This window comes from Polypterus senegalus, chromosome 11 (assembly GCF_016835505.1).
Source record: "Polypterus senegalus isolate Bchr_013 chromosome 11, ASM1683550v1, whole genome shotgun sequence".
Taxonomy (NCBI): domain Eukaryota; kingdom Metazoa; phylum Chordata; class Cladistia; order Polypteriformes; family Polypteridae; genus Polypterus; species Polypterus senegalus.
The window spans coordinates 139,862,517-139,875,300 of NC_053164.1; the positions used below are offsets into that span (position 1 = coordinate 139,862,517).

The 12,784-nt window shown below is 39.8% G+C and overlaps 1 protein-coding gene across 3 annotated transcripts in view; it reads left to right on the plus strand.

Moving 5' to 3' along the window:
- Positions 1-6,066: 6,066 nt before the first annotated feature.
- Positions 6,067-12,784, plus strand: part of LOC120539534 — a 155,907-nt gene continuing 149,189 nt past the window's right edge. For all 3 annotated transcript variants that reach the window (XM_039769684.1, XM_039769685.1, XM_039769686.1), the window contains exon 1: positions 6,067-6,273. The gene's annotated coding sequence lies outside the window, so the exon portion shown is untranslated. The remainder of the gene's footprint in view (positions 6,274-12,784) is intronic.

A 12,784-nucleotide genomic window follows, 5' to 3' on the forward strand; every position in this document is an offset into this window, starting at 1 on the left:
CAAATTAAATTAAAGTATCAAAAACATCTAACAAGGAAATATTTATTCTTCCTTCCGTCAACTTGGTAAAAGTCAATTCAGATTTGATAAATGATTGGACTATCCCGGAAGAAACGGGCGCAGGACAGGAGCAGCCCATCTCAATAAACGGTGACGACAGAGCATGGCCAGGTATATTCACACTCCTACCTGGCCGGTATACAGTTGTCAGTTAACCTACTGCGCGTATCTTTGCGCTGTGAAGGAAAACTAGTGTACCCAGAGAAAAAAAACGAAGTGAGCACAGGAAAGCATTAGACAGAGTGGGATTCGAATTCAAGTCAAGAGAGTCGAGCAGCAGCGCCGATGTTAGTATAAAAGTGGCGATTGTAAAGTCGCTTTAAACCGGAAGTGGCCGCCGAGTTTCCACTCGAGTCTCCGAACGACAAATCGCCTGTAGCAGGTAGCAGGAGACGACTCGAGGTGTGGCGGAGACGGATTTGGATGTAAAGGTTTTGAAAACGTGCACGGAACACCGTTAACCACTAATAAGGTAACACTCATTGACTTCGTTTTTCATTATTTGAGCTGTTGTGTGTAAAGTGACTGAACATTTTCCCGTATAGTCTCCACGGTGTCCATTTCTGCTTTTATAGAACCGAGAAGCCGCTGACGGATTCACAGAAAGTCACCGTCTTCGCCAATTAAACTTCTCGAATGTTTTCCCAACGTTTGAAAGTACATGTACCTCTATTTTCTTTCGCAAATCTATGTCGCCCTACAGGTCTCAGTAGCGTACCGTATGTAATTTTCAGCCATCCATCCATTTTCCCACTTGATTGACCTGCACAGGATTGCCAGGGTTTCGGTACGATTAAGATTGTGCCTGGTGGGCAATAGTCCTGGGTGATGGTCCGTTACAGGGCTGCATCTAATTTCCGAAATCTTACTCTGGCTTTAATGACTGGCGGGCTATAAATGCCTGTATTCTGTAAAAGGCGGCCAGTTTGTTTAGATTCGATGGAGCTGGGCATTAACTGCAGCCGGGAGTGCGATACACCCACACAGCCCCTGAAGTTTCGGTTGGCACTATCTATGTAAAGTTTACACATCCCCCATAATTCACTACCCGCCAAGATCTAGAGAACGTACTAATCAAGTTTATCAGTGACTCTAAATGATTAGTGAGAGTACCTAGCGATTGAATGGAAAACACCCCCGTTTAGTCCCAGTTTTGTACTCCGTGTGGATGGCACAGGCATATCTGAAAATGGATGGATGTGTAAAAATGGCTGCCTTTAAAAGAACTGCAGGATTAAAATACACACACACAGACACAAACAAACAAAGGAGAGGCCTTCTTCTCAAGCACCCCAGGAAACCTAAGGCAGCTGTTTGTGTTAAAAATGAGTAGGCAAGATGCAAATTTGCATAAACAATGTAGTGTAATTTACTTTTAAATCTTTAAAGCATAGAAGCAATAGGTTGGAATCCCTATTTGAACAAATTCGTTTTTTGTATTATTTTAATTTTTCTATGATATAAAAGGTAGGCTATTGAATTACATCAAAATAATGTACCTTTTTACATGCCCTGGGCCATGAAATATGATTTGTTTTGTTGTGCAAGTCTTTTATTATACACAAAGAAAAATAAATGAATATGGGAAAAAAAGCTTTGGCAACTCTGACCAAGCGATGCACGTCATGACAATGAAGCACATTTAACCTGATGCCATGTGCTCATGGTTAGAAAAAAGGAAGCTATTTATTGTACTCCAAAGGGGATTCCTGAATGAAGATGATGAAAGAGGGGTCCTTTAATGGAGGTCAGAAAAATGAGCAAAGTAAGAGTGACCCTGTTTTGTTTTTGAAATGGGCTAGTGTTATTTAATAATAAAGAAGGAGTCCAGTTTGAGGATAAAGACAAATGGTGCTTTTCCACTAGCACTAGGAAACAGGCTAACCTTCATATTTAGGAAGGTTCCTGGGATCAGCTATTATTTTTATGGTTCCTGCTGTGAATGACAAACCCCTGCCAACTCAAGTGAGGCTGTGGTGACATCACAATCACTGTTTGGTGTTGGAATAGAAATGGCAATCTGACATTGGACATATTGTTCTAATTTACTGAGTATTTGTTTTGGTTGCATTTATTTTGTGGGATTTAATTTTTGTATACAAAACTAGCTGTGCTACCTGTCTAAGATGGGTTGAAATGTTAGTAATCAACATTAACATTTGGAGTGTACCTGTAATACAAATGTCTGTTAGATGTCATTTGGTATGGGATTCATAAAAGCAGAGTTAAAGTTTGTGATGTGCCATCGACTGGAATGACAAATGTAATGTGTGTTATTACGAAACATATGATGCGCCATCTTTTGAAGTGACAGAGACATAGCAACTGGACAAAAACACAGACCGACACACAAACATTTATCCTTTTATTAACGTGGATAGGGGAAAAAGTAGAGTAGACTTCACTTGAGATGCTCGTCCTTACTGACAAAGTAGAGCAGTTGAAAAATAAAGTGCTGCGTATCAAGGAATTTACTTAAAAAAAAAATGTGCGCAGAGTAAAATTTCACGTCAGAGGATAAAAATTTCAACAAGTTACTTTATATTTCATGTATAGGCAAGTATGAAAACATTGAACTCTTACACGTGATGTCGTCTACAGGGAGTTCAGAATTATTAGGCAATTTGTATTTTTGAGGATTAATTTTAATATGGAACAAACACAGTGCTATCAGTCAATCCAAAATGTTAATAAACCTGAAACCTGAATGTTTCACAACGGAAATGTGAGTGTGAACATCATCAGGGGAATACATATGTGCGCACAATTATTAGGCAACTATTAGTGTGCAGATTTATTATGCAACTAAAGGAAAAATGAAAATTTTCCCATCTCACTTGTTTATTTTCATCTGTTATAGTGAGAATAATAAACAAACACCTCAAAATTTACAAATAAACATCTCTGACATTTCAAAAAAAAATAAATCAATCAATCAATGACCAATATAGCCACCCTTCTTTCCAATAACAGTCATAAGCCTTTCCATTCATGGAGTCTGTCAGTTTCTTGATCTGTTGACGATCAGCTTTTTGTGGAGCAGTGACTACAGCCTCCCAGACACTCTTCAGAGAGGTGTATTGTTTTTCTCCCCCGTAAATCTAGCGTTTAAGAAGTGCCCACAAGTTCTCGATAGGGTTTAGGTCAGATGAGGAAGGGGGGCCATGTCATTATTCCTTCATCTTTAAGGCCTTTACTGGCTGGCCACGCAGTGGAGAACTTCGATGCAAGTGATGGAGCATTGGCCTGCATAAAAATCATGGTCTTTTTTCTGTATCACTGTTTGAAGAAAGTGCCTTCGAAAAACTGGCAGTAGGTTTGGGAGTTGATTTTGAGTTCATCTTCAATGCAAAAGGTCCAACTAGCTCATCTTTAAAAATACCAGCTCATACCAGTACCCCACCTCCACGTTGGAGTGGAGCTCTGTGCCATTACTGATCCACAGGTCCATCCATCTGGTCCATCAAGAGTCACTCTCATCTCATCGGTCCATAAAACCTTTGAAAAAAATCTGTCTTCAGATATTTCTTGGCCCAGTTTTGACGTTTCAACTTATGTTTCTTGTTCAGTGGTGGTTGGGTTTCAGCCCTCCTTACCTTGGCCATGTCTTTGAGCACTGAACACCTTGTACTTCTGGGCACTCCAGGTAGGTTGCAGCTCTGGAATATGAAAGTACTGGAGGATAATGGGTTCCTGGTAGCTTCACGTTTGATTCTTCTCAAATCTTTGGCAGCTAATTTGCGTCTTTTGTTCTCAACACGTTTCTTGCGACCCTGTTGACTATTTGCAACAAAATGTTTGATGGTTCTGTGATCACACACCAATATCTTAGCAATTCCAAAAGTGCTGCATCCCTCTGAAAGACTTTTTACAATTTTTGACTTTTCAGAGTCAGTTAAATCTCTTTTTTGGCCCATTTTGCCTGAGGAAAACTAGCTGCCTAATAATTCTGCACACCTTGATATAGGGTGTTGATCTCCTTAGGCCACACCCTCCCTCATTACACAAATACACATCACCTGACGTGCTTAAATCCAATAAGCATTCAAGTTAATACAGCTTGGAGTTGGAATATACGCATTAAAAATGATGATATGGTCAAAATACTCACTTGCCTAATAATTGTGCACACAGTGTATGTACAAGTGGTGACCGTGATCTCTTTCTGGTTTAGTGGAAAGGTGGGGCAGTGTGGGCAGGGGCTTGATTCTCTTGCTGTTTCTACCTCACGTACAAAGCAACTAATTTGGATATTCTTCAAATGTAAGGGGACTGAATCAAGGGAATGGTTGGAGTGAAATAAAGAGGTATAAAAGAAACCTATTTAAGGAAAAAAAATGTACTCTTAAAAATAATGATTATTTAGTGGCACTTTGCTGGTTGGTGTAGCTTTTCATAGAACCATTGCTTGACTAAAAAAATATTCTGTGAAGGGTTTTGTGGATATGAAGTTGGTTCATTGGGCTCTGGAAGTATTTCTAATATGTGGACAAAACAGAAATCTTTAATATATTGTAGGCTACCTAGCAGGATAGTAACAGATGTAGAAAACTAAGTTATTTAATGCAAAAAGAGTCCCTTTAAAATCATAACCTTTGGCATTTTACAAATTTATAATCATCTGCTCATCACTATTTATGGAACCTGTTATGGTTATAAATAAAGGTTCTTTTTGGGGTCTTCATGTGGATGGTTATTTTATGAACCAAAAAATGGTTCCTTTGTGGTATCTCTCTGAAGAACCACTTTAGCACCTTTTTTTTAAGAATGTAGGTGCTTTTTCATGTATGGGTTTATATTTTTAGGGCCTCGTGTGTTTTGTTTGTTTTTTTGTTTTTGTTACATATTATGACATTCAGTCTCTAGCAATCAATTTGGTCCTTAAGAAGTATCTAAATAAAACAAATCTAATGTTGGTAACATACAACACATTTTACTTTGTGATTAAAAAAAAGTGTGAGAAAATTAAGGTAAATCTCATTTACATGTTGAATCAAGTGTTTCAAGTGCTTGCCAAGTGCCCCTCGCCGAGGAGTGAGAATGTATAATACCCTTTAGTATTTGCTTTCTTGCTGGAAAAGCGAAGGCACTGGTCTGTAGATGTTCAGGCCACAACAGTTAGTGTATGCAACAGTGTCCTTTGGAGAGACACAACCAAAGCAGAGTTCTACAGGCATTTTGCGTTATGCTACAAAAACCTCTTACCAACCATAAAGCACATTGTGCTAAAGCGTTGATAATTTAAGTTAATTTGCAGTCATTAGCCTCACTGAGTCTATCAAGTACTCTTTTACTGGAGAATTTAAAATGATAATATGAGGCCATCTGTCTAGAATTTGCTGACATTGCATCATGCAACAGGAAGATGATGCTAAGCATATCAACAAATATTACTTTATGGCTGTAAAAGAAAATGATCAGGGTTGTGGAAGGGCTAAATCAAGTTCACATCATCAGTTCTTGTAAGAGCAGTGTGCAAGTGATTGTCTGTAAACATCAGTGAACTGAAGCAGGGTTTTCAGGAGTAGTGCCCACAATTCCTAAAATACAACAGAAAAGAAACTATTAAACTTACAGAAAAAAATGATTATTTCATGGCATGGCTGCTAAAAGCTAGAAGTTACTGAATTAAGGGGTGGATGTATTTTTTCACACATGGCTTTTGCACATTGGCTTTTATTTTCCTGAATAGTGACAGTCTGCTATGGATGTGCCCTGCTATGTAAAAATAGCATTAAAGGTGTTTAAGTACTTTTCCACATTACTGCCCATATGTGAAGAGGGATTTGAAACATCCTGACAAGCGATTCACCTAGATAAAGAGAGACAGAGTTTACAGTGAGAATGAGAGAGGCACTCTAGATCTGTGAGCGATTGGAAGACCAGAGAAGGGGGAGTCGGTGAGTGTGTAAGTAAGCGGGAGGGGGGAGGAGGAGTGAGAGTAGGGGAGGCAGAGGGAGGGGCAGGAGTACAGATCAGTTTACTGATTCAAACAAGAGGAGAACAGCGGAGTAACAAGAGTAACGCCAACCATTGCTACGCATGTGGCTTTATCCTGCAGACAACAAGAGTTTAAAACTAGCAGTCTGCCTCACTGCTAGCTTTTCCGAGGAGCGATAGCGACCTGTTGTGAAGGTTTGAAGCTGGGTTGTAAATGCGTATAGTCGTCGCAATGATGTGGAGGCTATGGTGATCTTCCCAAGTCATACCCAGGTTAGTCTGTCTTTTTTTCCCTTTCTCAAGGAGGTACCGATAGGGGTATCAGAGTCGCAGAATGTAAGTGCGTGAGAGCTCAGCCTATGTGGAAACGGGCAGCCAGGGGTATTATGTGTGAGACGGAGACGATCGCTCAAACACAACGTTGACGGCTCAACTCACTTTAATGGAATTGGATGGGTATGTTCAAGGTAGACTATGAAGTCGAGGACGGAAAGTGGCAATTTAAATGCGCAGCTTTGGCCAGATGTACACGTGCCTTGCGTAGACCCCAGAGCGGAGGGTTTAAAGTCAGAAGCGCAACCCTGCGTGCCGTGCGGGGTGATTGTGAGCCAGCCTAGCCGTTCGTGTCTCACCTTGGTATAAACGTCCTAGGTCTGATCAACTAACGAGAAACAACTGTTGCTGTTTTCAAACATAAAAACAATTCGGACTGTTAGAGAAGAAAACATGCATTGCATTGAATAAGCCGGAAAAAAGTGATCAAAGAAATCAGGCTCAAGAAGCGAAAGGGGATCGATTCTGCTGTCATTTGCCAGACTGTCATAAATTAAGCTCTTCTGTTGCAGATTCGTCTGACCGCTTTGCCCATGTACGCACTCAACGGCTTACGGCTTAAATGTAAGTTAATTAAAAGTGATTTAGAGAGTGACCTGAACTGATTGGCCGCTGAGCTCAACAACAGCGAGAGCGCGCACGCGCGTGCCTCGATTGTCCTGAAAGGTGCTGTTGTTGAGGGATAAGAATTCAAACATTACAACTCAGTACTCATGTTAGTCTTATTGCCAGATAATGAGATTTGTGGTGATGCGTAGTGGTTAAGACTTTGGAATTGGACCCTGAGGTTGCGGGTTCAAATCCCGTTACTGACACCGTGTGACCATGAGCAAGTAACTTTATTTGTTTGTGCTCCAATTAGAAAAAATAAAATAAATGTAATCAATTGTATCATAAATGTTGTAAGTCACTTTGGGTAAAGGCATCGGCCAAATGAATACTTTTAAATTTCAAATAGCTTCAGTGTGGTCTCAGCATTAAGAAGAAGGCACGTGAACTTTATTTTATGTGAAACTCCATGCCAAAGAACAGAGTACAGCACAATTGTACATTTATGGTTATATTTGCAAAATGAGCGCAATCTGACTTGTAAACCAGTAGTCCATCACATTACAAGCAAAGAGCCAGAATGACACAAAGGGGGAGACATACTTTTTGAAGTGTATATGTAGCAGTAAATGGATATCTCTTCTGTATTATATGTGTGGTACCTGCGACCATAACATACTTGGTGGCTTGAAGGTTAGCTCCAGAGTCTTGGACTTAAGTCTTGACTAAGTTACTTCTTGTGTGGATTTTTGCACATAGTTTAAAATGAGTTTTCTTTTCTGTGCATGCTCTTGTTTTACTTTTACATCCTAAAGACATAAAAGGTTTATTGGTGACTATAAATTGGCCAGCAGTGACTGAGTGTGGATGTGTGCTTGTTTGTGCCCTGTGATGAACTGATAAGTCATCTGTGGTTTGTTCCTACCTGCATCTACCAAGTGCTTCAGAGACAGGCATTAGCTTCTTATGACTGAATCATAATAGTCATCAGTCCTGTATTTGCAGATGCCAAACGTTTTGAACTCATTCCAAATATTAACTCAAAAAAGAACAAGACACATTCTGTAAACAAGCATTGGAGGACGAAACACTTGAATGTTTGAGTAAAAAAATGCTTATCTTGTGTTTTGGTGCTGGTGTAACTTGGAACATACAAGCAGCTATAGAAATGGGGGCCATATCATTAACATCATTGTCATAATGGGGGTCTGTAGTGCAACACGCACATCGAAAAGTTTCTTATATGATGCTGAGTTTTCTTCTTGACTCGTCACCTGTCCAAAGGCTGGCTTGATGACATCCGCAAGATAGTAATTGAATGTTAACCCCGTATGCACTAAGGGCTTTTTTGGCTTTAATGTGCTTGAATTACATACCCTAAAATTAACGAATGTTACTTTGCATATATCATAAAAAAAAACAGCTGCAAATGGCTGAAGAGTAGGGAGTACAACACTTCAAAATTTTAAAATAAAGTATTTTAATGAATAAAATTGTTTACACAAATATCAACTAAATAAAATACAAAATAAAATTGGTGCTTTAGGGATTTCACTTCAAAAATCTAGATTTTACAGTACATAACCAAGATATTTTAGATGCACAACCCTGCAATTAAGTTTCTTTTATGCCTCAGTCTGTCAGCTGTCATTTTACCAAGTTTAGATGAAATATCTCATATCATAGCAAATTTATACTGTTTGTTGCAAGATGTCCATCTGTTAGGAAATGTTGTGGCCCTTTTGGAAAAATGTAGCCTCTTGCACCTAAGCAATCTCTCAAAACAAATACTGCACCTACAGTCATATAGAAAAAAAAATATATACGCACAAACACATGATATCACTCTCAAGAAACAAGTAAATAATTTGAAACTACACTCACCTAAAGGATTATTAGGAACACCATACTAATATGGTGTTTGACCCCCTTTCGCCTTCAGAACTGCCTTAATTCTACGTGGCATTGATTCAACAAGGTGCTGAAAGCATTCTTTAGAAATGTTGGCCCATATTGATAGGATAGCATCTTGCAGTTGATGGAGATTTGTGGGATGCACATCCAGGGCACGAAGCTCCCGTTCCACCACATCCCAAAGATACTCTATTGGGTTGAGATCTGGTGACTGTGGGGGCCATTTTAGTACAGTGAACTCATTGTCATGTTCAAGAAACCAATTTGAAATGATTCGAGCTTTGTGACATGGTGCATTATCCTGCTGGAAGTAGCCATCAGAGGATGGGTACATGGTGGTCATGAAGGGATGGACATGGTCAGAAACAATGCTCAGGTAGCCCGTGGCAGTTAAACGATGCCCAGTTGGCACTAAGGGGCCTAAAGTGTGCCAAGAAAACATCCCCCACACCGTTACACCACCACCACCAGCCTGCACAGTGGTAACAAGGCATGATGGAGCCATGTCCTCATTCTGTTTACGCCAAATTCTGACTCTACCATTTGAATGTCTCAACAGAAATTGAGACTCATCAGACCAGGCAACATTTTTCCAGTCTTCAACTGTCCAATTTTGGTGAGCTCGTGCAAATTGTAGCCTCTTTTTCCTATTTGTAGTGGAGATGAGTGGTACCCAGTGGGGTCTTCTGCTGTTGTAGCCCATCCGCCTCAAGGTTGTGCGTGTTGTGGCTTCACAAATGCTTTGCTGCATACCTCGGTTGTAACGAGTGGTTATTTCAGTCAAAGTTGCTCTTCTATCAGCTTGAATCAGTCGGCCCATTCTCCTCTGACCTCTAGCATCAACAAGGCATTTTCGCCCACAGGACAGCTGCATACTGGATGTTTTTCCCTGTTCACACCATTCTTTGTAAACCCTAGAAATGGTTGTGCGTAAAAATCCCAGTAACTGAGCAGATTGTGAAATACTCAGACCGGCCCGTCTGGCACCAACAACCATGCCACGCTCAAAATTGCTTAAATCACCTTTCTTTCCCATTCTGACATTCAGTTTGGAGTTCAGGAGATTGTCTTGACCAGGACCACACCCTAAATGAATTGAAGCAACTGCCATGTGATTGGTTGATTAGATAATTGCATTAATGAGAAATTGAACAGGTGTTCCTAATAATCCTTTAGGTGAGTGTATATACAGTATGTATAACTAAGTACTCATCCACACTTTTAATTTCCAAATTATTTTTCATTCTAGTCCTAGAAACAGCTTCTGTTTACCAAAAGACACAGCAAAACCTTACAGTTTGTACACTAGACTGGGGTTTTTGTCCTGCAGTTCACTCATGTTCTCCTGCCTTCTGTTGCACTTGTCCCACAAAGGTTTATTTATTTATTTATTTATTTTTTTTGTTCTTGCTTTTTTCTTGCATTTCACATCTGGAATAAACTAAGTACATACATATGTTTTCATACCAGCTTCTCCTTGTGCTGGGCTATTGGGGTGGGGGACAGTGCGTTTGCTTGTATCCCTGGGCACAAGGCAGAAAACTGGCATACCTAAGCACAGAGTGAGTCATATAGACACATACACCTAAACCAGTGTTTCTTAACCACTTTTGTGTCACAAGCAGCATATAAGGCTTATTCACGGTATAATCCACCCCCACAGCTTTGCAACACTTTTTATCCCCTTTCCAATTGTGCTGCCTTCAATGTTCCTGATTTTATTTCTTTTTTGTAATTGCACTTGTTTCTCCCTTCCCGGAGTTGCATTGTTGGGGGAATGGGAGGTATAGTGAGCACAATTAGAAACGGGATAAGAAATACTGCATGATGCCATCTATCCCTTTGGTGGGGGGATTATACCATGAACAAGTCACTAGCTAAAGCTGTGTTCCTTCCCCGTATAAGCTCACGACACAGCAATACAAGTGCTGTGATACTTGGGGGGGGGGATTCAGCACACGAGAGTTCATGAAACACAAGTACAGCATATCAGTTACTCATTGGTACAGTGCACTCTAAGTTGAAATTGGACTGCTCAGAAAACTAACACAGGGAGAACTTGCAGCAAACAGCATCAGGGTGTGGTAATTGAACATATGACACTTGAACTGTAAAACTGTACACTGTGATGCTTCAAAGACCTGCTAAGCAGTACTTAAAAAAATCAAGTGTAGCCTCAAATCCTTCATCAAACATGTTGTTTTTAATGAAGTCAAAACTTTGCTCAGAGCCGGACTCAAGCTTTATGTGTAACGATGTGTAATAGTATATAAAGATGAGCTGTTACGTACACAATTTCTTTGCTGCTGTTTATGCACAGATGTCACATGTAGTACAAATGACCAGTAATAGACAACTGTACATTATTAGAATGCACCTAATCTATCCAGTGGTAATGAGCCTTTTACTGTATGTGGCTTGACTTAGGAGGGATATTTGATAAAAGCAGATGAACTCAGGTGTGATGCACTGCTCGTCTTGATGATATATGTGTGCAAATCATATACACAGTGGAACCTCGGTTTAGGAGTAACTTGGTTTACGAGTGTTTTGCAAGACGAGCAAAATTTTTTAATAAATTTTGACTTGATAAACGAGCGATGTCTTGCAATACGAGTAGTATGGATACACTTTGTGTGCTGAGCGTCATGTGATCACAACTGAGCTGATGGTGGTTCTCTCTCTCTCTCTCCTTATCTCGCTCATCGCGTCTTTTTCTCTCTCTCCTTATCTCGCTCGCTCGCCCAGTGCGTCTTTTCTCTCTCTCCTTATCTTGCTCGCTCGCTCCCTCATCGTGTCTTTTTCTCTCTTTCCTTATCTTGCTCGCTCGCTCACCCAGTGCGTCTTTTTCTCTCTCTCTCCTATTCTTGCTCGCCCAGCACTTCTCTCTATTTACAGCGCTTCTCTCTCTCTTCTTATCTCGCTCGCCCAGCGCCTCTCTCTGTTTACTACAGCATTGTGACTGTGTGTGTGCGCTGTGAAGTGCGAGTCCTCATCTTGCTCCCCAAAACACGAAGCTGAGTCTCAGTACTTTAGTGTTGCTGTTTGAAACAGCAACAGCGCTGTTATTTATTGCAGCGGGAACTTTATAATGTTCCTTGATCTTTTTGGATGCGCTTATACGGCGAACTGCTACAGCGCCGGGAGACTGCGATTGCTTTGGGACACTCTTCAGCGTGTCCTCCCGTTGGGTGGAATTCCACATGAGTTTAGAAACTCACACCAGCCTGATTCCTTTTAAAGGTAAATTGCAGGTTAATTTGTATTATGTATTTTACTTTATATTTTGTATTAATCCTTTTTATGTGAATAGTTTTGGGTTGTGGAACGAATCATCTGAATTTCCATTATTTCTTATGAGGAAATTCGCTTTGATATACGAGTGTTTTGGATTGCGAGCACGTTTCCGGAACGAATTATGCTCGCAAACCGAGGTTCCACTTGTACTTTAATAATGAAAGTGAACAGACAACATCAAAACTTATGAATTATTTGAAATAGGACAACCTCGGGTATATAAGGAAAAAAACTTTATTGGTTTTGATTGACATATGGGTTTATTGCAACCTACACAAACAAATTTTAAATATGGTGACTGGACACCTTGTGGTTAAATTATGGAGATGTAATAATCAGTAGCAACAGGTATTATTGAAATTGTTTTTCAACATTCATCTAATAGATAATACAATTTCACACACACTGTCTTCTCACTCTTATCCCCTGTAAATTCTACAAGTTTTTAGACCTTCAATTTTAATCTTGTTGTCTTTTTTTCTATTAAGGTGTTTACATTTTCATTATTGCATCTCATTTCTTGCTACAATCACAAATAGTTACATGTAGGTGAATATATGCAAGCTAACTTTATGAATAAAGATATCTGTAATTTATTTTGACTATATTTACAGTATGTGTCTACATTTAACTATTCAAAGTGAAAACTTTGTATTGATTACATTTTCTGCCTACTGCAATTACTTAAATT